This window comes from Schistocerca gregaria, chromosome 1 (assembly GCF_023897955.1).
Source record: "Schistocerca gregaria isolate iqSchGreg1 chromosome 1, iqSchGreg1.2, whole genome shotgun sequence".
Classification (NCBI taxonomy): domain Eukaryota; kingdom Metazoa; phylum Arthropoda; class Insecta; order Orthoptera; family Acrididae; genus Schistocerca; species Schistocerca gregaria.
This window is the reverse complement of record NC_064920.1, coordinates 441,687,736-441,709,231: the sequence shown is the minus strand read 5'-3', so window position 1 is coordinate 441,709,231 and position 21,496 is coordinate 441,687,736. Positions and strand designations below refer to the sequence as shown.

Here is a 21,496-nt window from a genome sequence, read left to right as displayed (position 1 = left end):
ACGGATCGTGCAGCCACGTCTCGATCCTTCAGTCAACAGATGGGGACGTTTGCAAGACAACAACCATCTGCACGAACAGTTCGACGACGTTTGCAGCAGCATGGACTATCAGCTCGGAGACCATGGCTGTGGTTACCATTGACGCTGTATCACAGACAGGAGCGCATGCGATGGTGTACTCAACGCCGAATCTGGGTGCACGAATGGCAAAACGTCATTTTTTCGCATGAATCCAGGTTCTGTTTACAGCATCATGATGGTCGCATCCGTGTTTGGCGACATTGCGGTGAACGCACATTGGAAGCGTGTATTCGTTATCGCCATACTGGCGTATCACCCGGCGTTTACACGTCTAGGTCACCTCTTATTCGCACTGACGGCGCTTTGAGCAGTGGACGTTACATTGCAGATGTGTTACGACCCGTGGCTCTACCGTTCATTCGATCCCTGCGAAATCCTACATTTCAGCAGGATTATGCACGACCGCACGTTGTAGGTTCTGAACGGGCCTTTCTTGATACAGAAAATGTTCCTTTGCTGCCCAGGCCAGCACATTCTCCAAATCTCTCTCCAATTGAAAACGTCTGGTCAATGGTGACAAAGCAACTGGCTCGTCACAATACGCCAGTCTCTACTCTTGATGAACTATGGTATCGCATTGAAGCTGCATGGGCAGCTGTACCTGTACACGCCATCCAAGCTCTGTTTGACTCAATGCCCAGGCGTATCAAGGCCGTTATTTCGGCCAGAGGTGGTTGTTCTGGGTACTGATTTCTCAGGATCTATGCACCCAAATTGCGTGAAAATGTAATCGCATGTCAGTTCTAGTATAATATATTTATCCAATAAATATCCGTTTATCATCTGCATTTCTTCTTGGTGTAACAATTTTAATGGCCAGTAGTGTATGATCCACTGTGTTCAGGCTGGAAATCTGGGCAGGCTACATACAGTCATAGTACTAACTAGATTCCTTGCAGCGCCCTGGAATGCAAGAGTGATTCCTTCCGCTGATGTTTCGCGATTTTTTATAGCTATGCTCCGCAATGCAGAACAGTTACTGTCCTTTAGTACGTGAGGTCCGCCTGGTATCTGTTTAGCTGCGGCTGTTCCTTCGCGTTTCCATTTCTCAGTCACATCACCAACAGTCGACTTTGGCAGTTTTGAAAGGGTGGCTTTGATGGATTTGTTTCTCAGGTGACGTAAATAACTAGTCCACGTTAGAAGTCATTTAGCTGTTTTGACTGACTCATTCTACTGTTACTGCTTCTCTGCCAGGCAACACAATATTCCGCGTTTCCTTTTATACTGGCAGGTCAGCTTCTCGTGAGATTTAGTGGCCAATTCACACAGGGGATGTCCGCATACTTTTGATCGACTAGTGTATGTCTTAAGTCACTAGAGGTTATGAAGTCCCCTTGCTATAAAGGCATCTTCAGACTAGTGATGGAATTCTTCTTGTGTGAGTGATGCTCACATCGGATGAAATGAGGCCTCTGTCACCCTCAGTGTCATCCACAAACGACACAGAACGAACGTACTGTCCAAACGTGTGCACCTGTTCGTTCGTTATAGCATCCCAAAAATGATGCGTATCTTCAAAAATACATTACACTATCCCTTTGCTTCAGAACTGTCAGACATATTTGAAGAAAATTCTATGAACAGTCTGTTTACAGATCACTATGCTTCAGTTGTACTGAGCACATTCGGAACACCACTTAAGAGAAGTATGAACCTTGGAGCCACGAATCAACGAATTCGCATAATGTTTTTTGGGCAGCATTTGATTGGTCAAGGAACAGGATCACCCTCTCCTCCCTTCCACACTGCCTGTTCCCTTCCCTGAAATGCTTTAGGTGGTTCATTGATTCCATGCCACAATGTGCCGCTCCTGCCATTAGAGCAAAAGTGAGTATTGCATGCTAGAGGTAGAGTTGGTTATGTATATGCATTTCAGTAAGACAATGTTGGACTACACTGTGCTGCTTTATAGGATAAAAGAGAAGTTTATTCCTTACAGTCCCTATGTAAATGGTCCTGCCACGCATATAAATCAATACAAATTAGCTGTGTACCTTGATAGAAGCATCATTACAGGCAATAACAAACATTTATATGGATGTGTGGTGTCTGTTCTTTCGCATATAACTGATTTGTCCCAATGGAATACGAATCCACAACCTGCAGTGCAGATGCACATTTACATTCGCCGTCCAGTGGGAATCCAAAACTAATGAGCGTGGACGACATTGACGGGGACTGTGGATAAGTGGCGCAACATGGAAGTGAGAGAAGGCCAGGGAGCGTGCCGAGTCTGGCTGCCCATTTTTTATTGTGTCCAGGTAGCACAGTGGTTAACAGAACTGCCTAGTAAGCAGGAGCCCGACAGACATTTTCACTCATTGCCACTGCTTCCGTGTAAAGTCCTGATGCAGCTGATATCATTAGTTCCTTCTCTTTCCTTTCCTTTATCCCCCTCTACCACCAATTTACATAGTAACAAACATATCAGGTGTCTCATTAATTCCATTACAGTCCTTCCTAAGGCCATGATACCTTTATAAAACCCTTGCTTATTTAATTGTTTTACGTACGGATCATTGAGTATGCCTTCATACCAAGAACCAGCCGGCCGCGGTGGTCTCGCGGTTCTAGGCGCGCAGTCCAGAACCGTGCGACTGATACGGTCGCAGGTTCGAATCCTGCCTCGGGCATGGATGTGTGTGATGTCTTTAGGTTAATTAGTTTTAAGTAGTTCTAAGTTCTAGGGGATTAATGACCACAGCAGTTGAGTCCCATAGTGCTCAGAACCATTTGAACCATTTGAACCAAGAACCATTTCGGTGAATTGCATATCGGATGCGGCAGACGTGTGCCTGAATGATAACAGTTAACTATTATGACTGCGTGTGAAGTGTAGCGTTATGTACGTCTTGTTGACAGTGAAAGCGAGTCGCACTTATCCCATTCTTGTTGGAACAACATCTACATGGGATTCCGCAGTTCAGTTCAATTTTAATGTTTACATAAATATTTATTGGCCGCGCGTTAATCATGTAGATACTGATAGCTCTCGATATCAAGAGGCTTCAGGAGTACGACGTGCGTTTCCTATCCTCAAGCAGCACTATCCCAAGCAATTTCGTCTGCCCCCACACTGTTCGGTTTTTACTGCGGAAACTGTAGCGATTTGAGCTGTTCTCAGATTAAGTGCGGTTCCAGAATCTGCTGATAGTCTGGGTATTAGACTGAAAATTTGTATTGCAATCTACTGAAAACCCAATGTGAAGCAATAAAATACGTATTCAAACACTGGAAATTAAACGAGAAATATGGGACTCTCGTTTCCATGGGTCCCAGTTGATGTAGGATTGGTTTACAATGATAAGGTCAATCAATCAGCGAAGGAGGCAAATGTCTCTGGCCACGTAATGAACGTCATTCTACTATCGTTCGATTTCAAGTTATGAATAAGGCAACTGGCCGCCGAAGAATGGGCAGAGAATTGGCACCTTTGCATCTGCCGTCAAGATCAATAACATGCTGCAATCCAACTTCCCCGTGGTATCCAAAATTTCGGGTATGAGAGAAGCGGATAATGGACTTGGTACCTTACCTATGCACACAAACCACTACTCAACTCCTTCCCGCTTAGAAAGGATACGCATCGACCTAATCTTTACTATGACCGTCAGAAGAAAGAAGAAGGAGATGTACACCACTTGCTGCTTGCCAGTGGCTTTTTCAAAGCACAGTAAAACCGCTTACTACAAAACCTTGTAAAACTGACGTACCCCTTTCAACAAGAGCTCATGTTTTATTGTGTCATAAATACCCTGAAATACGCAAAGCCTTTTTTGTTTTATACGATATGTATATATGAAATATGGTGTATTAGTTGTAGATGTACAAACTCTCTAATCTCCAGGTGTTTGTTCCCAAACACTGCTGAGTTCCTTTTATACTCTATTTTGTCTGTAGTTTATGTGTCATGATTCTTTAGCTGTAATTATTGTACCAATTTAGACAATGTAAAACAATACTACATCATTGTTTAAAAAATCGGGACTTTTCTGTATATTCGAGTTTATATTTGTAATGAGTTGTAACATGATTAAAAAATCTCATCCGAAGAAAAGTGACCTCAGAGCTTAAAGTTCCCATTCAGCTGACAGGTCATCATAAAAAGAGTCACGTGCTCCCACTTCATGAGATATTGTACAGAGATTAATCATCTATCTGTCCTCCTCTTACTGCCTCAGTGCGAGCACTGAAACTTCCTTTTGTCGGCAGGATTCAAATTTGTATTATCTCCACCACATATCCGCACATCAGCAACCATATGTACAAAAAAGAGGCGGGGTAAGAAAATATCGTTTATGTAGTTGTGTGGTTGTTATTTATAACATCAGTTTGATTTCTGTTAACAATTCCTCTACAGAGGTATAGTAGCACCCCCATACTACAGTATCAAGATGGATGCAGATGAGCTGGCGTGGGTACCACAGCAGAATAGTGCCGAACGCTGTCGTGCATATGTGAGGCGTTGTGTGGGGAGAGCCAGTGACACAGGTGTCTACTTGCCTGCGCCAATAGGCCTCGCCCAGTTCTTTTGCAGACAAACTATGTGTCTGGCCTTCGCCTCACATAGTGCTCTGTTTTCTGTGTGCTTAATCACTCACTTGCCCACAATGATCGCATTGCGTTTGCTTCAAGCTCGTCTCTATGCGGTGTTTGGATAATATGCTCCCCCGTAGATCGACTTGCATGTCTAGTTTCTCCCTCTTCCCAAGTTCAACTCCCCAGGATTGTAGCCAAGCCTATGACAGGTAGTATGTTAATATTTTGTCTTGACAGTGATGGTATCATGGCACTGTTATGGTTGTGCAAATACAAAACTGGCAATGAGGATTGGACAGCCCAAGTGGTGTGGTGCATGTCTGTTGTGCTTTGGGGCTCAACGGTGTTCAGGGATCACGCTACCCATGGCGGAACAAAACTGTCGAGTAGTCATCTCTCCAGAATTGCATCCTCGAATACTACAGTTGCTGAAGACTTTGTTGCAGCGTCAAGTGTACTACCCAGCGTTTGATTGCAATATTCAACATCTTCTGCGAGCTTGTGCAACCTGTGCACAGAACCAGGCTGCACCGTTGCATCAGTTTTCCCCTCGTTCAGGTCCAGAGCACCTGCTGGTCATGGAATACATCGACTTTGTGGGCCCTTTCTTTGAGAAGTATGTGAGTGGTGGTGGGTTGGTGCATTGTCAGATTTCCAGTATGTGGCCAAAATGTCTCCCATAATGTGAGTGCAGCTTTTCACTTGCTGTCAAGCAGTTTTGCTGTTGACGGCACTCCCTGCACCAATGCCTCCAGTAACTGGTGTTATGGGTATAAACAGATTTTTTTTCATTCATAATGGTGTCCAGCATTTGACTAAACCCTGGTGCAGCCTGAATCTAACTCAGAGGTTGAGCGACTCATGCAAACAGTTAAACCGAAATTTAAAAAAGTCCATATCTACCTTGTCACGTGATGGTGCGCTGTCTAGTTTTCTTGCCACATACTGTGCAATGTTGGTTAACACGTGCAGTCAAGCGGGGTCTTTGCGGTGAATGCCACCCAAGGAGAGTTTCAGATCCATTGCATCCCAAGTCGAATGTCCAGGACTATCATGGCCCGCCGGGTTTTTCTAACAGGGCTGCCATTCGGAATGGTCTTCCGGCAGGGGTGCTGCTGGATGTCAATGAGCCACAGAGGTTGGCGTTCGATTGCGGTAGATGTTGGCTGGAGGCACCTGATCTATCGTTCCATTCATTTGCGTATGCGACGTGCTGGACCTTTGGCGCTGCTCTCTCCAATCCAGTTGGGTGATGGGGCTCGTCACAACATTGTTCCAGTGAGACGTTCCCAACTGCAGCAGCGTGCTAACTTGCTGCAGCTCACACCGCGCCGTCTGTCGTCCTATCTTTCCACAGAATACGGTACAAGTAGGGATAGCTCCCACGACAACCACATGTAATTCAAACTGGTGTCATCATTTCCCCACTCACCACTAGACGAGACCTCATCCCCACCAATTTCAGGAGACCAACTGCTACCCCAGCCTGTGCAATCTTCTACTCCTCCAGCGGAGCCAGATGCATCCTTGTTGTCTCCCTCGATGTTCGGTCATCTACTGGGTAATCTCACGCCCTCTCAGATTTTGCGCCGGTGGTCGCAGAACAAACCTAATCTTTTTGGCCTTACGTGGCCTTTTCAGGGGGAAGGTATTTAGTTTCCCTACCAGCGGATAACAATATGAATGCACAAGAGCTGGCGTGGATATGACAGTGGAATAGTGCAGTATGTTGTCATGCAGGGAGTGCGTGAGGCGTTGCATGGGCAGAACCACTGATCCAGGTTTTTACTTGCTGGTGGAATAGACTTAGCCCAGAAGTTCTTAGACATCAGTTACCTCAGACGTGGCTTTTGCCTCGTGTCATGCTCTGTTTTCCGTCTGCTTGCTTATTCGATTGTGCTGGTCACATTGTTTTTGCTCCGTGTTCGTGTCTGTGCAGTGTTAACACGCTCTGCTCCCCAACAGATTGTCTCGCATATAGAGATTCGTTTCCTCTTCACAGGTCCTGCTCCCTGGGCTTGTGGTCAAGCCGCTGTCGGCTCGTAAGGTAGTATGGCTATCACTGTTCAAAACCATCAGAAAACTCTTGTGATTTGTGATATTTTCTCATGGTTTTACTCGGCGATCTCTGTCACCCCACGATGTCAGGTCTTACAAAAAGTACAATTTCCTCTTCATTTTTATTCGGTGGTATCAAAGGCGACAATATCTATGAAATTGATTGCCACGTACCACATTTTAGCTCTGACACAAAGTCAGACTGTAATCTTAGTAAATTCGGTAACTGACAGGTCAATATTATTGAATCTGTCGTCTAGACTGGAAGATACTCCAGCATTATAATTTTTATTGCAGCAAACCTTAAAGTAGTCTTCAACGACTGTATTATCTAATTTTCATAAGTGAATGAAAATGTATATTTCACAATCTGTAACAACAATCTGGACATGCGCGTGAGATTACTTTCTCTTTGCTTTATTCGTAGCTGGTATTAGGCAGCGGAATGATTTCAAGTAGTGTCGGCGATATATGGTATATTGATTAACAGAATAAATGTACTGAAGGTTTGAACCAGCGCATTTCGCTTGTAGTTATCACCCATCTAATCGCGTCTAACGGATTGCGCATAATTTATTATCACGCCGAATGAACATTTTGATGGGCACAAGAAGTGGAAGTCATAGTATAGGACGCAAAATGGCAGAGTTGCCACACAGAAATGCTGTCGGTAGGAATCAGTTCCGAATGCAGTCGGGACCCAACAAAGAGTTGCGTAACGCAGTTCACATGTTCTAAAATGGCGAGTCGGCTTGCTTCCGCTGTGGCCAGCAAGCTGGCGTGCGTTTATTCGCGTTGTGTTCTGGAGCGACCTCCAGTGACTCTCGAGGTCGACGGCAAATGTAAGCAGAACAGATGGAGACCGCAGGATCGAATCTATCACAATACTTCCATGCCTTCTAATCTACCTTGCGGTGAAATGCACATGGCAAATGACAATATTTTCAATAACAGAATCCTTAACAAATCACTGTTCGTTACGTAATCCTTACTACATCCTAAGATGGGGCATACAGCAAAGCTTGAAGAACGTTACAGTAACAACTTCACCAACCATAAAAAAAATTTTCTTTCTCAGACGTCTTAATTCCAAGTTGACCAGGTTTTTTTTCTGTTATAAAGTAATCAGCGATATTCTTGAAGTAATTTACTTCGGTAAGACTTATAAACACTGCAATTATTTGCCGTTGTAAAAAAAGTGCGTGTGAAATCTTATGGGACTTAACTGCAAAGGTCATCAGTCCCTAAGCTTACACACTACTTAACCTAAGTTATCCTAAGGACAAACACACACACCCATGCCCGAGGGAGGACTCGAACCTCCGCCGGGACCAGCCGCACAGTCCATGACTGCATGCCGTTATAAATTAGAAATTATAACTTACTGCATCCTCGATTAGATTTTTACTATCTCTCGTTTCATTATTTTCCACTTCTACTGTTACATCTGTTGCATACTATGAGAAAAAAAGCTTAGTCGTTATATTTATCGTAATATATCATATAGAAAGTGTTATCATGCTAATTCCATATGTTTAATGCAATTCATATTGTCATACACAGCACAACAGTTGACCTACATGAGTGACATTCCAGGATTATCGATAAAGAAAAGTGAGATGACGAAATGAGAAAGCGCCATTTTCACATTACGTAGGATGTCTAATCATGAACGCAGTAGTATAATGTAAGAAGCAGTTTCACATTTTCAGGCCTTGTTCGGCTACAGCTGTAATTTGACTGCTTGTTTTGAAGAAAGCGTACATTAACTACCTCACCATACAAAGAGGTAACGAGCAATGTGACGTAATGGTTGGTACTGGAATCGCGTTCAAGAGAAACGGGGTTCAAATTCTCATCCACCCATCCTGATTCACCTTTTCAGTGGGCTCCCTAAAACGATTAAGTTGAGTGCTTGGAAGATTCCACTGCAAAGTCTTCTGGCGTTTTTCGTGCGCCATCCACACCAATCCGTTGTGCTCTGTCCCTAACGACCTCGACCGACGAAGGTGGCAGAGTGATTAAGACACTGGTGTCACATTCGGGAGAAGACAATTTCAATTCCCCCATCACTCATTCAGATGTAAGTTTTCTGAGGTATACTTTAGGCAAATGCCAGAATGATACCTTCAGAAAGGACACAGGTGATTTCCATACCCATCCTTACCCAGTACGAGCTTGTGCTTAGTCTCAAATAAATCCACCGTCGAGAAAATGTTAACCACTAATCTTTTCTTCTTTTTCTAATGACGTCGTTTTCTACATGATATTAAGCCCTAATTTTCTTCCATTTTACTGCAGAGGTCAAGCCAGCCTTTTATGTGTCGATTATTTTACCTGTTAGCTACCAGCTTCTTCTATGTGAACAAACAGACGACAATACTACTAAAGCCTTTCATAAACACCACTTCGGACGATTTGCTACAATGAGTACACTGCAAGATGTTACATGTACCCGTAAAAAATGTGAATATTACGAAATAATCGACGCTACCTTAATGAAACGTAAAGTTTCAACCCTCAGAACTGTATTTGCATGCATGCAATGAAGTGGAACTGGGTGCCCGATGTGCAGCATAAAGAGGCAGGTGACCTTCAGCTTCCACTGGCGCCGCGCAAACATGGGAACCAATTGTTGGTCTCCTGCATAAACAAGTACAATGATATTTGTAGGGTCAACTGTTGCAGTGTGCTGTAACAATGATAACCTAAAGAGTACGTTGGTAATTTACTCGTTGTAACGCAGTCTTAATAATGAGAAAGAAATGAATTCAGTTTAATATTGTGCAGTGGGTTTAGTCTGCACTATACACTGCAAAACCATGTCTCTTTCAAAAGACTTACAATTGCTCCATAAACGGACTTTGGGACAGAAGCTGTTTTTTGTCGAAGAAAGGTGATCCACTGAAAGTTATTTTGGTTATTTTGGTTTGCTCCTTGTTTATAAACTACAAGCACAACAACTCGATGTGTTGCGAAATATGTCAATATGTGACGAACTCAGTAAATTAAGACAGGTATTGCAAGTGATTCTACGGCTACATCCTGACCATTTATCTCAGAACCTCTTGTCGCTATTAGTAAACGACTGTTGTTCAAATAACTTGGCAGAGCCTCTTCGCAGGTATTAAAATTATAATTTCGACATCCGAGCCACTTTCTTTTCTTGATAAATAGGTCACTTTCCGAAATAAGAAATACGTACCACTGAATAACAAATTTAGAAATGATGCAGAACGAAGTAATACGAGTACAGAAATAGAAGTTATACTTAAAAATACTGAGATCTATCCGTACGACTGAGTGTGGTCTTTTCAACAATAAGCACATAGATAATCGCTAAACAGATAGACATAATTATTTCACCGCTAGAGACTACTATGTAGTAGCACTTATTTGTCAAACACATATCTCCAATAACTGCATCTCTACACACTTTCGAGAACTGAAATCTACGCCCATATTACTTTGAAAACAAATACATTTGAGATGAGGTTTAAATTAGTCCTGTAAGTTATACATTGTAACCAAAGTTTACGCAATAAATTCGTACAGTGAGTTTCAGGGTTTAATATCTCATCTTCAGGTATATGTCTTCTATATTTGGTTCTAGCATCGTTCAGAAATAAACCAAATTTGAAAATATTCTAGATATGTGTCCAAGGATTGGGTATTGACACTCCAAATGTTACACGAGTTACTGCTTATGTCGGGACTAAGACCGTTGTATAGTTTTGTTTTTATGGTACCTCCACATTTGTAGAAATTATTAATTCTTTTCTAAAATGCAATGGTCCATTTGACGGCAACAGATAGCTAACAACTGATTGGCCGTGAATAAGGTTTTTCGTGACACTGGTTATCTGGCTCGCCTTGAGCAACGAAAGACTGAACAACACTTTCTCACTGACCTCTGCCTGCCACTATTGAGGAATACTACATGCCTGACTAGATTAACAGCTAACACGCAGATAGTTCGAAAGGCAGCTGCTACTTACAGTCAGTAGAATACAAGCAAAGAGTCTCAGATAAGTAGCGTAGTGCACTGTAGCGCGAAGTTCACCTGGTAGTGTACTCCGGGCAAACTGCAGTTCATCGCACAGCTTAGGGCAAGCCCGTCCTACATGGCAACACCGTGCTGCAACGTACCTAAGTAGGTAGTGGCTCCGCTCCTTGCACTTCTCGTCCTTCCCTCTTCCCGTTCCTTTTCGCTGGCGGCGGAGCTTCTTCGATACCCGGCTTTCAGTCCACAGCACTCATACTGACACTTTCTATCGGCTGAGATCACAAACGGCTTCGGCACTGGATGTCCCGCTTGGAGCGACGGGGGTACGGCACAGTGAGGCTCGAAATCAGCTGGAAGTGTCGGTAGCAGCGGCTGCGGCCGCGACCGTCGCTATGCGTTCGCAGCGCCAACTGGTTCGCCGTGAGAGGCGGGCGGCGGCGTCGCGGACATGACTCGTACCACGTGACACCACGCAGTGAGCTGGCGGCCGACGTCACGGCGGCGTGGCTGCCTCCAGCCTTCCCACACTGGCGCTCGAGGCTCGCTCTTCTGGACAAAACAGTCCGAACGATCTTCTAATTTTGACAGCCAAAACTGTCCGAATCCCCTGTAGCTTATTTACCTACACAGTGTGACAATATATTGCGTTCGAACATTATAAGAAGAAGAAGTATAACACTGGCTCAGAAAATATAATTCTTGTGAACCACACAGCTGGCTCTTTATTCACACGAAATAATGAATGTCTTCGACAGGAGACGTCAAGCTAGTTTCATGTTTCTAGATTTCCGAAAGGCTTTTCACACCGTACCTCAGAAGTGGCTTCAGATCAAACTGAGTGCCTGTGGAGTATCGTTTCAGTTGTGCGGTTGCATTCGTGATTCCCTGCCAGAGAGGTTGCAGTTCGTAGTAACTGGCCAGAAAACATCCAGTAAAATTTAACGTTATATCAGGGTTTCCCAAGGTAGTCTTATAGGTCCTCTACAATTCTTAATCAATTTAGGAGACAATCTGAACAGGTATCTTAGATTGTTCTTAAATTTGTTTCCAGAAGCAGTTACTCCATACTTCTTGCCTCTTGCAGTAGTGATACTACATATTTGCATTCATCTCGTCTAGAAGAAGAAGGCAATTGCTGTTCTAGCTATCAGCATTTTGTTTATGTAGTTCCCTTGCAATGTTTTGGTTGCTGTTAAGTTCTCTATACGTACTACTGGCTTTCAATAATTAGGCAACACACTTTTTTTCTCAGTTAACTTCGGTTGAAAAAACGCGGAGTATTTTGTGTGACATTGTGTAATGTTTCGGCTTCAGCCTATGTAGTTTCATGCAGTTTTGATAGGTGATGGCGCTATACGTAGCCTTCAAAATGGCGTCTGTAACGGAGGTACATTCCAAGCAGAGAGCTGTCATTGAGTCTCTTTTAGCGGGAAACTAGAGCACCTCAGATAATCACAGGCTCTTTGAAAAGTCTACGGAGACCTGGCACTGAACAAAAGCACGGTGAGTCGGTGGGCGAGACGTCTGTCATCATCGCAACAAGGTCGAGCTAACCTGTCCGACCTCTCGCGTGCTGGTCGGCCGCACCCAGCTGTCACTCCTGCAATATTGGAACGTGTGGACACTCTTATTCGAAGTGCCACAAAAATGAAACCAAATTTCTCCATGACAAAACAAGGCTTCATACAAATCTGCCCACTCGAGAGGAGGTGACAAAACTTCATCGAACTGTTCTTGCCCATCCACCGTACAGCCCGGATCTCGCATCTTCCTACTTCCAACTGTTTATCTCAATGGAGGATGCACTCCAGGGGAATCAGTAGGTGGATAATGGGCAGGTTACTGATGCAGCAATGGCTCTGATGTCGGCCAGTAGAGTGGTATCATGAGGGCATGCAGCCCCTACCAATGAAGTGGCGTACGGCGGTCGTATTGAACGGAGATTATGTTGAAAAATAGTGTTTTTCAGTCAAAAGAGTGGAGAATAATATGTTGTATTGGACTTCTGAATAAAATCAACCTGCTTTCAGAAAAAAATGTGCGCATTACTCACTGAAAGGCCCTCGTATGTTACATTCAGGCAGGCACATTCGCGGCAGTGCTCTTCTTACTGGAGGGAAAATTCTTTTGCAGTATCCTCCTATGTCTAGCAGTAAACTGATTGCTCTTTGACTATAGTTTTTATCTATGAATTCTTTATATCGTAGCGAGCAGGATGCTTAGGACAATGATCTGGTAGTCGCAAGAACTGCAGTTGAAACCCTTTGTTAAGGATACGGCCGACTTTCTTCCCATTTCTGTCGACTCTGAGCATATGCTCCGTCTCTGAGGACCTCCTCTTCGACGCTCCGTAACGTACTGATCACCCTCCACAATTTTACTTTTACAGTCTTCAATGGCGATTATACTTACCGTACAATACGTTATCTTCACAGACATTTTCTCTGCCCGGGGATTAGGTGTTTGTGTTCTCCTCATCATTTCATCACCATTCTTGAAAGTGTATAGATTGGACTGTGTAAATATTGGGACTTCTTACGGGCGCTGTTGACCGCGCAGTTGAGCGCCCCACAAACCAACCATCATCATCCACAGACATGGAGCGCCCCTATCCAGAAATTACGTTCACGAAACTCTTGTGCCTCATTCGTGGATGTGGACGGCTCCTCCCCATCCCCCTCTCTACCTTCTACGAACTTCTCAGTTAAATAGATTTTCGATCTCGGTTGTATTATGTGACGCTGCTTTTCTGTTATTTACCACCCATTCCTAATATTAGCAGGGCTGTTATTCGGTTCACAAGATCACACTGCTGTGTACGTAACAGACGCTCTAGCTAAGAGCGTACAAAAATTGTCCTATTTGCCACAACAATTTCTTACAAGTCGCTTAAGGTCTGTTGCGCACAGAGCCTCTAAATACAATGTCGCAATGAATGGTAATCGTCTGAGAAGCACAGTGTTTCCATTCCTTTTTCCGTCCTCGCAGAACTTAATTAGCGCTTTCGAGGCAACTACTACGTCCGTTTGCCAACAAGGAGGCGTCGCATCAGCGCGGAAAAGTTACATCCTGGCATCAGCTGGTGCGTAGAATCTGCACGTTCGTCACCGCGTTGAGTAACACCAGGCAAACCCCACCGCGCGTGCCTACGTAATCGTCAGATACAGTTGCGTTTGCGTGCCGTCGCGTACCGAGTGATGAGTCACAGTGGAGAGACACAATAGACAGTTAAGGTAATTTTTTCTGAGCGTTCGTCACGCAATGAATCAACAAGGCAATTCCCTAGACTGGATGTAACAACCAGAAGGCCTGCAGCTATATGAGCTCCTGTTGTAGCTGTGCTGGGTCGCATTTCGTAACACCGGCTTGAGAAAAGAAAGAGGAAACGCTAACAATGTCCAACATAATTTGTAAAAACATAAAAACCGTCCACGGGTTAGGCCATAGGCCTGACCCGTCTGACCGACTGCTGCTTAGAAGGCAGTACGAGGAGCTATCTGTGTTCGTAGGACATGTGATCAGCATGCTGCCAGTCCCTCCTGCTGTTACTGCCAGTAGGTAGGCTAAATCTTGATCATGCCGCTGCTTTTTATTCGAGCAGCTCCTCATTTGGTCTCATAAGGGCTGAGCCACTCCGAAAAAAGTATCTGTTTCATGATAACTCTCAGCTGCAAATACTTCAAAATAAGGCTACAAAAGTACAAATCGACAATTTTGCAAGAGGGTTCCAGTGAAGAAAATATGTCTGAGCTCCTTTATAAGACAATCTCATATTACTTCCGTTGTCATAAACTTGTCTGTGGCTTTGACTGATAGGAATTGAGTGTTTTAATGATATAAAATGTGCGAATCTACGAATTCCAAAAGCCATCAATTTGCTTTATATTAAACAATTTCATTACTGAAGTAGGTATAATGTAGGATAGATGCTGTCTGCGTAGATGATTTGAATCATAAGTTGCGTGAACAGCCGGCCGGAGCGGCCGTGCGGTTCTAGGCGCTACAGTCTGGACCCGAGCGACCGCTACGGTCGCAGGTTCGAATCCTCCAGACTTCCGAAGCTAAGTCGCATAGTGCTCAGAGCCATTTGAATCCATTTGCGTGAACAATAATTGCAAGTGATCAAGTCTTCTAATTTTCTCTCCGTACCAAGACGGCGTTCCTCACATAATGGGTTCAACTAGGAATAAATTCATTCTTAGTATCACTTCACAGATAATGCACTTGTAAATGTTTTCCAGCTTCTTGTGCGTCTCTGATCTTGCTAATGTGTTTTGCAAGAACTGGATCTTAGCAACGCAAAACCTCTAATATTCTGAGAGAATTTCCATTACTTGGATCTCCAGTTTTCTGAGATGAACATTCGAAGGCCAAGCCTCTTTGACCAAGAAATAATGTCACATACGTAATATGAGAGTTCCTATGTAAGTTGGCTATTGTACGGACGAACAAAAGAAGAACATTACCTCTGTGCTGCCGAGCATCAGCATGGCCAACGTACCACTATCGCGTCATTTTATTTCTCCACTTTCACGATCCTTCCAGGACAATTACATACAAATAGATATGATTTATTTTGTGTTTGCTCTTGAATGTAAAATATTTTCTATATAATTCGCGTAAAATCATCTTGTGATGGAATCAGAAGTGCCACATGTTTCAGCGTTGTTGGCAAACATAGCAAATTATAACAAGTTTCACAGCTGTTGCAGTGCACATTTGTTGCAGAAATGTTTTCGCAGGATTTCAAAACATTTTTAAAGAAAGCACATTTTCGACTCGATCACAAGGTTACTTTTGCTGACTATGCCTAAAGAAAATATTGTGCATTCAAAATAAAACATGATATATACTTGTATACAACTGTCCTGTAAGAATCATAAAAGTGAAGAACTTAAGAGGGCCGGCCGGAATGGCCGTCGGGTTCTAGGCGCTACAGTCTGGAACCGCGCGACCGCTTCGGTCGCATGTTCGAATCGTGTCTCGGGTATGGATGTGTGTGATGTCCTTAGGTTAGTTAGGTTTAAGTAGTTCTAAGTTCTAGGGGACTGATTACCTCAGAAGTTAAGTCCCATAGTGTTCAGAGCCATTTGAACCATTTTTGAGCTGAAGGGGAAAGCATGGCTATTCAGATGCTGAGGTAATGTTCTTTTATTTATTCTATGAAGCAAAATTTATTTTACAGTCCAAGCCCTTGGGAAACCTGGGCCCTGTCATGATACTTGGCCTACGAGGATTTGTGCCCCCTCCCTCTCCTTTCTCGAAAGACATGTCCAGGCGTGGGCACCCAACAGTCCAAAGTGTCCCCCGGTCAGGCCACTGCTCTGGTCGACCGAGGTACTGTCTGATCCCTCATCTGTGGTTGGCAAGAGGTCATCTCAAGGTGTGGCAGTCAGCGGAAGACTTTCCATGGGAACGACCGAAAGGCCTCACTGGTTCGTGTGATAAACAAGTTTGAGGCGCTGTCTGTGGCTTATAAGGGTCCTGAGGCAAGTACAGTAGTTTCTTCCGTAGTAGAGGAAGCTCACTGACCTGCAAGGTCTGGGAATTCACAGTGGGTGGTATTACTGGTAGCTTCAAAGTCAGGTGCGTGACAGACGCTCGTAGGGATGTGGCTGCCAAAGAGAGGAAGAGATCCCCTGTGTACTCTGGGTGCCTACTAGGAGGAGTTATACCAGATGTAGAACGGGTCCTTCTGGATGGCAAGAAGAGTACAAGATGCAGCCATCTGTGGGTGGTGGCTCATTTCGGTACCAACAATGTGTGTCGTTTTGTATAGCAACAGATCGTCTCTGGTTTCCGATGGCTACCTGAAGTTAAAAGAACAGCCAGTCTTGCTTGTAAGATGAAGATGGAGCTCACTGTCTGTAGTATAGGTGTAAACTTGGCCGGACTGATGTGGAGCTACGGTACAGAACCAAGTACAGGGTTCGAATCAGATTTAGACTGCTTTGAGACCGTCTAGGCTGCAAATTCTTGTATTTTCATCATGGGGTGGACCGGAGTAGGGATCTGCATAATAGATCACTGGTGCATTACACAAAGGAGACGGCCATTCAGGTAGCGGTGGCTGTGTGGAGTGGACTGGGCAGTCTTTTAGGTCAAAGTGTCACGGGAATTAAAAATTACAGATTCAGTCGCAAACGGTGCACATCTAACACAGAACAAGAGTAGGTTAAGGAAATATCGGTATTCTAGTCGTAAACTGCCATAGCTGTGTTGGGTAAGAAAGGAGCCCGAAGAGCTCATAGAAAGCACTAAATCAGAAATCATTACGTGTGTCGAAGGATGACTAAAACTGGAGCTAAGTTAAGCCGAACTTTGACCAAGGACTTTATGTCCGAAAGAACAGACACAATTTTGATTCTGAAACCACTATGAATTAACACACAAAGGAATTAAAGGCACTAGCCGCCAGTGGGCATTGATTTATATCAATGGGACAAGTTGAAAATGTGGGTCAGACTAGGATTTGAACCTGGGTCTCCTGCTTTACTCGGCAGATGTACTGACCACCACGACATCCGGATACAGTGGTCACCGCAATCTCATGGACTACCACGGAAGGCCTCCCACCAGATCCAATTTCTCAACTTATACCACAAAGTATCGATGTAATGCACAGGTCATTAGCCTCATAACTCACGGCATCTCGTTGATTCCTATAAGAGTTCGAGCTTGGTGTGCATTTGCACCGAGGGGATTGTTGACCCTCACCGCCCTAATTATATGATGTCTGTTCTGTCGGACAAGTCTTTAATTCCTCTGTGTCTAGATCAAATTCACTTGATGGTGCATGTTTGTTGCTGTTGGAAGTAGTGACGTTGAAATAGACAATTGGTTGCGAGTTAGTATGGGTAGAGGCAACACTAGACAATAGGAAAAAAATAATGACTAGTTCCTTGTATCAATTCCTCGACTCAGGTTCAATGACAATTTGAATCTTATTTCAAATAGGTACTTGACTCTTACAATTGCAGTTGGTGGTGACTTCAGTCTTCCCACGTCATGTTGCAAAAAAACTTGTTTAAAGTCGATTGTAGGTACAAAACATCATCCAAAATTGTACTAAAAGCTTTATCTGAAAGTTAGTTTGAGTAATTTGTAAAGGAGCCAACTCGAAATGTAAATGGTTGCGGTGATATGCTAGACGTCCTGAGCAAACAGAGATCCATGAACTAAACACAAAATGGTTCTAGCGAGACTAAGTACCGTAACATCCAAATTCACCGAACATAGACACAAAATAAATGTATCCAAAAAATGCAGGTAAAAATACGTTTGACGCCTTCCTAAGAGACTGTCTCCACTCCTCCCAAACTGAGCATATAAGCGTCGACCAAAGCAATAATTGAGGCTTTCATACCAAGTAAACTAATAAGAAGCGGAAAGATCAGCCATGGTACACAAAACAGGTGAGGCCAATGTTGCAGAAGCAAGCGAAAAGCGTGCCATAGCTAAAGGACCATAAAATCTTCAGTAATGAAGACATTTTACAAAGCTCGAAACTTAGCACCGACTTAGTTGTGCGAAATGAGTTTAACAGTTTTCACAACGTAACTCTGTCTCGTAAGCTGGCACTACAAAATATCAGAAGAAATTCTTATCGTATATAAAGTACACGAGAGGTAACAGCCCATCAATACGGTCACTTCGAGATGGCAATGGTAATGTTACTGACGACAGCGCCACTAAGGCGAAGTTACTAAACATTGTTCCGAAACTCTTTCACCAAAAGAGATGCAGTAAATATCTGAGAATTTGAATCAAGAACAGTTGCCAACACGAGCAATTTAGAAGTAGATATCCTCGATGGAGTGAAGCAGCTTGAATCACTTATTTAAAGGCAAGGTCTCTGGTCCAGTATGTATATCAGTAACGTTTATTTCGGTTTATTCCGATGAAATAGTTCCATCAGTCATATATGACCTCTCACTCTGTGAATGGTCCGTACCTAAAAAGCGGAAAGTTGCACAGGTCACACCAATATACAATGAAGGAAACAGAAGTAATCTGCTCAATTACGGACCCGTATCCTTGACATCGATATGCAGTAGCGTTTTGGTAAATATACTCTATTCGAACATTATGAAATACGTCGAAGAATACATTTAATGACCCATAATCAGCAAGGATACAGAAAATACCGCTCTTGTGCAACACAACTCTCTCTTTATTCAAATAAAGTGAAGGGTACCATCGAAGGTGGATTTAAAGTTGATTCCATATTTCTAAAATTCCGCAAAGTTTTTGACATCGTTGCTCACAAACGGCTTCTAATAAAAATTGCGTACCTGCGAAACATCCCTCAGCTGTGCGAATGGATTCGTGGATTCATGTCAGAAATGTCACTGTTCTTAGTAATTGACGGGAAGTGATCGAGTGAAACAAATTTGATGGCTGGGGTTGGCCGACGAAGTGCTATAGCTCTTTGCTGTACCTAATCTATATAGACGATTTAGGAGACATTCTGAGCAACACCTTAGATCGTTCGCAGGTGGTGCTGTCGTTTACCCTCTGATACAGTCATCGTAAGATCAAAATGAATTACAAAAGAGCTTTGGACAAGGTTTCTGTATTCTCTGACTGTGATGGTAGGGAATAGAGCAGTGGCCTCTTGCTCTGGAAGAACCAGGCTGAATCCTGGATAAAAACGGGTATTTTTCATCCTTCCAGTCCTTCGAGGACGGCCCCAGGTCCGTTCAGACTGAGTACCAGGGGTAAAAGGTTGCTGGGGTGATGGGCCCGCCACACACCCCTTCCCAGCGTCGCGGCCAAGATACTCTGCACTCCACCTGCAGTCAGACCAATAGTCCTGTCACGGGCTTTCGCCACGAACTTTACCTTTTTTATGCCTATGGTGTGGGAAGTGGTAATTGATCCTAACAATAAAAAGTGTGATGTCCTCCACGTGAGTGCTAAAAAATCTGATTTATTTCGGTTATGATAAATGACACAAATTTAAAAGTTTTCGATTCAATAAAAGTCCGCTTTCGTAACTCACAAGTGGAAGGCTTCAGACTCGGCCAATCCATTCGGCTCATATTTGGTAGGTCGCTTGTGTAGAAACTGTGAAATAATCTAAAATATTTTGTTTCAGCACTCCTCTGTTTTTGAGAAAACTATCCCTAAAGTTCACGACGCGTAATCGTGTCACAATTGACGGGATCGGAAGATAATTGAAATATGAACATTTTTCATCATCATATACGGAGGGTACAAACGCATATTTTCCTAGAAATCGCCAAAAATCTACACGACAGTCGGTCATGTACCATAAGATACACGCTCTCGAATGAAAGTGCCGCTAGCATAGCGACCAACGCTATGGAGAAGAGAACCTATGCTCGATTCCCAGATATATCCAGCAGCTTTTTTTTCTATTTGTATTTTTTACGCATCGAAATTAGTAGCAGTAGGAGTGTTAATAAAGTAACTATATAAATAAGGAATAATGACAAAGTAGACAAATTTCTCGAACAACTTGGATTAGCAAAGAATTAAAACTTTCAGCCTTGTGTGTAACTGCTGCGAAGACGAACACTCTATGCGCGTTATCGTATAACGGAGAAAAACGAACCCTTGTCACAGGAGATACTATACGTAAAATAACACCTTCGTAAACGGCACAATACTCCATCACAACGTGTGGAAAATTAATGCCTAATGTTTTCCTGTGCTTATATGTAATTAATGATTAATTTAGTCCTCGGCATACTGAAGATGTAAACCGTATAACTGGATCGTTAAACAATGTTTGCTTCACTTGTTCCAAATATTTGAAACGGACAAATTCAGTTTACAAAACATACCGTGAGAATATTTTAAAACCATAGCTGGCTGATAACAAATTTTGTATGTTAATGGATTACTGGTCTGAACAAAATAATACTGTCACGTATGCTAGCATGTTTATAGATGACTAGAGCCAACCGATTTGCACGGTAGAAGTGATACCGCCAAACTGCACACCTGTTTCTACATCTACATGGATACTCTGCAAATCACGTTTAAGTGCATGGCAGAGAGTAAACCTTTGTGTTGATTATTTTTATCGTCGATTTAAAAACTATATATCGAGTATTAAAAACTGCAATCTGCTTCTGGAAACGCTGTGGGAAGTGCAAAATCGCACGTATGCAATGACGATTCACACATAATTCATGATCAACATTCAGCATCTACACTCCTGGAAATTGAAATAAGAACACCGTGAATTCATTGTCCCAGGAAGGGGAAACTTTATTGACACATTCCTGGGGTCAGATACATCACATGATCACACTGACAGAACCACAGGCACATAGACACAGGCAACACAGCATGCACAATGTCGGCACTAGTACAGTGTATATCCACCTTTCGCAGCAATGCAGGCTGCTATTCTCCCATGGAGACGATCGTAGAGATGCTGGATGTAGTCCTGTGGAACGGCTTGCCATGCCATTTCCACCTGGCGCCTCAGTTGGACCAGCGTTCGTGCTGGACGTGCAAACCGCGTGACACGACGCTTCATCCAGTCCCAAACATGCTCAATGGGGGACACATCCGGAGATCTTGCTGGCCAGGGTAGTTGACTTACACCTTCTAGAGCACGTTGGGTGGCACGGGATACATGCGGACGTGCATTGTCCTGTTGTAACAGCAAGTTCCCTTCCCGGTCTAGGAATGGTAGAACGATGGGTTCGATGACGGTTTGGATGTACCGTGCACTATTCAGTGTCCCCTCGACGATCACCAGAGGTGTACGGCCAGTGTAGGAGATCGCTCTCCACACCATGATGCCGGGTGTTGGCCCTGTGTGCCTCG

The 21,496-nt window shown here is 43.6% G+C and overlaps 1 protein-coding gene across 5 annotated transcripts in view; it reads right to left on the bottom strand.

The window, feature by feature from the left end:
• LOC126351531 (leucine-rich repeat-containing protein 15-like) overlaps positions 1-21,496 on the bottom strand; it is a 269,906-nt gene that overhangs the window by 41,652 nt on the left and 206,758 nt on the right. The window contains exon 1 of one of the 5 annotated variants that reach the window (XM_050002614.1): positions 10,831-11,137. The exons of 2 other annotated variants lie outside the window; for them this stretch is intronic. The gene's annotated coding sequence lies outside the window, so the exon portion shown is untranslated. Of the gene's footprint in view, positions 1-10,679; positions 11,138-21,496 lie in introns of those variants that run through there. 2 more of the 5 variants (XM_050002612.1, XM_050002613.1) reach the window with 2 other exon arrangements.